This window comes from Ascaphus truei, chromosome 2, assembly GCF_040206685.1.
Source record: "Ascaphus truei isolate aAscTru1 chromosome 2, aAscTru1.hap1, whole genome shotgun sequence".
Classification (NCBI taxonomy): domain Eukaryota; kingdom Metazoa; phylum Chordata; class Amphibia; order Anura; family Ascaphidae; genus Ascaphus; species Ascaphus truei.
The window spans coordinates 294162409-294167408 of NC_134484.1; the positions used below are offsets into that span (position 1 = coordinate 294162409).

General features: G+C 44.4%; 1 protein-coding gene across 3 annotated transcripts in view; it reads right to left on the reverse strand.

Moving 5' to 3' along the window:
• Window positions 1-5000, reverse strand: part of CLPTM1L (CLPTM1 like) — a 383886-nt gene that overhangs the window by 336071 nt on the left and 42815 nt on the right. The gene's annotated exons all lie outside the window — the stretch shown is intronic.

The following is a 5000-nucleotide window of genomic DNA, read 5'->3' on the forward strand; positions in this document are numbered from 1 at the left end:
CTCTATCCCCCCCACACTCTCTCTCTCCCCCCCACACACTCTCTCCCCCCCCCCCACACTCTCTCTCTCCCCCCCACACTCTCTCTCTCCCCCCCCCACACTCTCTCTCTCTCCCCCTCACACACTCTCTCTCTCCCTCCCCCCACACTCACTCTCTCCCTCCCCCCCACACTCTCTCCTTCTCCCCCCACACTCTCTCCCTCTCACTCTTTCCCTCTCCCCCACACTCTCTCTCCCCCCCCACACTCTCTCTCCCCTCCCACACTCTCTCTCTCCCCCCCCCACACTCTCTCACTTTCTCTCCCCCCCACACTCTCTCACTCTCTCTCCCCCCCACACACTCTCTCTCCCCCCCCCACACTCTCTCTCTCCCCCCCCCCCACACTCTCTCTCTCCCCCCCACATTCTCTCACTTTCTCTCCCCCCACACACTCTCTCACTTTCTCTCCCCCCCACACTCTCTCACTCTCTCCCCCACACTCTCTCTCCCCCCCTACACTCTCTCTCCCCCACACACTCTCTCTCTCCCCGACACACTCTCTCTCTCCTCCACACACTCTCTCTCTCCTCCACACACTCTCTCTCTCCCCCCACACACTCTCTCCCCCCCCACACACACTCTCTCCCCCCCCCCACACACTCTCTCCCCCCCCCCACACACTCTCTCCCCCCCCCCCACACACACTCTCTCCCCCCCACACACTCTCTCCCCCCCCACACTCTCTCTCCCCCCCCACATTTTCTCTCCCCCCCCACATTTTCTCTCCCCCCCCACACTCTCTCTCCCCCCCACTCTCTCTCCCCCCCCACACTCTCTATCCCCCCCCACACTCTCTCTCTCCCCCCCACACACTCTCTCCCCCCCCCCACACTCTCTCTCTCCCCCCCACACTCTCTCTCTCCCCCCCCCCCACACTCTCTCTCTCTCCCCCTCACACACTCTCTCTCTCCCTCCCCCCACACTCACTCTCTCCCTCCCCCCCACACTCTCTCCTTCTCCCCCCACACTCTCTCCCCCCCCCACACTCTCTCTCCCCCCCACACTCTCTCTCCCCCCCACACTCTCTCTCCCCCCCACACTCTCTCTCCCCCCACACTCTCTCTCCCCCCACACTCTCTCTCTCTCTCTCTCTGTCACCCACACTCTCTCACACTCTGAATCTGGATATCTTATTTACCCTATATATCTTAACTGCCCTATACTACACCGAAATATACAACAAATTGGGAACTGCTTAATTTTGGAGACTTAACACACACAGGTTCTTATTTCGCAAGGGTGCAGGTTGCTCAACCATTTCAATACATGTTTGTGAAATGTGTTCGTGAATTTTTCATCAGCACTATACGATGTGTTGATAGAGGTTATTTAATATGTGACGACATCATACAGCACATGCCTTGCAATGATCAAATGCAAGGTAGCAACTGCCCAATAACTGCAACACCTATTCAAACTCCTTTTACATTAATTCACAGTCTAGATAATGGGAGTCACATAGTATTGTCTACAGAAGAGGATTGCGATATTCCTCCTTTTCAGGCATCACTTGTCACGGTTAATAGGAGTATACAGTGTTATGGTACTACATTTATTCCACCTCTGTTACATCAGACACTTACATCTGCCGTACATTTCCAGATACCAGCTATCACACTGATCCTTCCTCACATGACAGCCTTTTTGGCTCATTTGAAGAAAATGAAGATCACTATAGGGTACACACATGAAATAGTGCATACACTCCTACAGAGAGTTCACAGTTAATTACCATGTGTTGATTTACACCCGGGTGATTTTCCCCAGTGGTTATCTACACTAGGTGAATCATTGAAAACTTTTTGGCCAATGACAGGTAATTTTTTGTCAAAAATTGGCACCAGCCTACAAACTACTGGTAAAGGTATTTTTAGTGGACTAGAAAATGCGTTTGGAATCCTAGGTTATTTGAAACCACTATTGTTTTTTTATTTTCGGTATAATAATACTTGTTATTTTGCTTCGTGTTTTCTCTTTTCTTCCGAAGATGAAGAGGCAATCGACTTAATCACATTTTGACTTTTAGCATATATTCTTATGTTTTTTACCTAGATACTAATATACTGTTTTAAGCACACAGGTCAAATCTAACCTGCTGCAGTATGCTTTGTTGCAAGGACACAGACGAAAAGAAAGATACTTCACAAATCTTGCGTCTACCACGGTCCTATCAAACCTCCATGAGGATGTATTTGGATGAACTTGTTTTGCCGCATCGGAAACCCCGCAAAGTGCATGCAGTTCACGATACGATGAGAGACTTTATGTATCAGGACTCTCTTGTTTCCTCAGGACTGTTTTCAGTTTTAACACCTAATGGGACATTGCTTCCGCGTAGCTTGCTAATTAATGTTATGTAATTTTTGGCAAGTGAAATCTTTATTGTCTCTTGGTGATCAACCCAACTTCAAGTGTAGAGACATTCACCGTCAAATATTTCAAATGTCTTTTTATACAATTGAAGGTCATTTCAGCATTGTTAGCCACGGGTCATATAATTGTACCACGTTGTTTGCATGTTCAGGTAATAAACATCAACATTGTTTTGGGGCCCGGTGGAACACTACTCTGTTAAGTATGTATGAACGACAAAATCAACCTGCTTTGCAATTGGGTGATTTTTACAAATTGATACCTTCCCATCGTGCGATCACTTGTGCACATATGCGCAGTGTTGGGTGTTTTGGCGTTCAATCACAAACTCCTGTGAGTTCAAGATCATCAACATCAGAGAGCAGTGACACTGTCTTCCAAAAGTACACATAATGAATATTTTCTGCTTTGATAGTTTTTCTGCATTTGCTCAAAATATGATAATTATGTGTAGGAGAGGGTGTTATGGATCACAAGTATTTTATGGCATATATCGCATAATTAATACAGGTCACAGGTACATATATAGAGTACATATATAGCTTAAGTACAGCTTGGAGCATATTGTCAATTTCTTAGCTTTTCTGGTCTTAGAAATAATAGGTTGTTTTTGCTATGAAATGGACAGGATATTTGTTCATATGCATAAAAGGGGAACTAACTCGCGTAAACAGGCCGTGGTTGCGCTGTGGTCAAACTGTAAATGCTGAAACACATCATACGTCAGTAAACTGTAAATGCTGTAAACATCATACGTCAGTAGCCACAGAGTATGTCTCATATCACGTACGCAGCAAACAATAAGACGCTATATAACTTGGCGTGCCCCCATATTGATTCGAACCGAAGTGAGAGTGGGGAACCACACAGATGAGGCTTACTGAGACTGGCTGACCTATCATAATATCTTTTGGTTTGTGAGTATGACAATGCATATTAGCTATATAATCTCTGCATAGTTAGGAATGGATTGTTAGGTTACTATTAGCTGTAAGCTTACAAGTTAGCTTTTGTGATATTTCTGATTATTACTGTTGTGATACAATAAATGACAAACCTTATTTTATACAAACTCTGAGTGACCTTTCTTTATAATAATCTCACAATGCTCTGACATCTTAGAGTGTGAACCGAGAAATCTACAAGTACGACATTGTGATTTGTGTTTATGCTTAGTGCAAGATATAACTTATCACGAGGCATTACTTGGGAGAGGAAGGTTGGCAGCGAGCCCAGATTAATTCATCCATCAATTAAACTCAAAATGGATTATTCGGCAAACCTAGTAAACTTTCTAGATACTACAGTAACACTGAAAGATGGCAAACTACACACATCTGTATACAAGAAACCAACAGACAGATGCAGTTACCTCCACAACTCCAGCTTCCATCCCACTCATACAAAACACGATATCATACACAGTCAGGCTATAAGATACCACCGCATATGCTCTGACACTGAAGACAGAAACAGGCATCTCACAACCCTGACCGAATCGTTCAGACAGAAGGGATACAAACCAAAGACCATTGCCAAAACTATTACATCTGCACTAAAAGCCCCACGAGAACACCTGCTACAATACAGATAGAAAGAACCTACCACATGCATACCACTAGTGACCACATACAACCCTACCCTAGAGGGTATACGAAAAATAATCAAAGATCTGCAACCCATGCTGGCAGAGGATGCGACATTAAAAGAAATCTTTCTCAAACCTCCCATTCTTGCATTCCGGCAACCACCAAAGACAAACAGAAATTAGTCAGCAGAAAACTTCACAACGATTTTAAATACATGGATAATGGCACAAAACCGTGCAACAACAAACGGTGCAAACTATGCAAACATATTTGCCAAGATCCCACAGCTAGTCACAACCATAGAACATTCAATGTTAAAGGATCATACAGCTGCACATCCAGGAATATAGTGTATATGATTCAGTGCAACAGATGTGACCAAGGTTCCTACATTGGGGAAACCAGCCAAAAACTACAAGGAAGAATGAATATGCACAGACACTCTATACTCCATCACGAAGAAGGAAGATACTGCTCACCTGTGTGACATCACTTCTCACAACCAGATCATTCCATAAATGATTTAAAAATCAAAATCCTCAATGGAATGTTTAAACGCACCCAAGAACGGAAAACATTTGAACTCAGAATGATAAGACTCTTTGACACCAAAACCAAAGGACTTAATGCGGACATGGGTTTTCTCACACCCTATCAAAATTGTTTATAATTATCCTGCTTGCCTCTATTCTTATCCACACTTTCTCTCCCCCCCCCCCCCCCAGCATCCCTCCCCACCTTTCTTTGTCACTGTCCCCTGGCTTCAAACACTTTTAACACCCTACCTTATCTACAGTACATATCTGTTGTTTTTTTTTTCCTCTCTCTACAATGTTTTAGCCATTGAATCCTTTGTATATCAGTATTGCTTGACCTGAAGAAGAGAGGATAACTCTCGAAAGCTTATCCTATGACATAAATTGTTAGTCCAATAAAAAAGGTATCACCTAATACTGAAGAACTAATTTATTCTGCACTATCGCAACTGAACTAACACG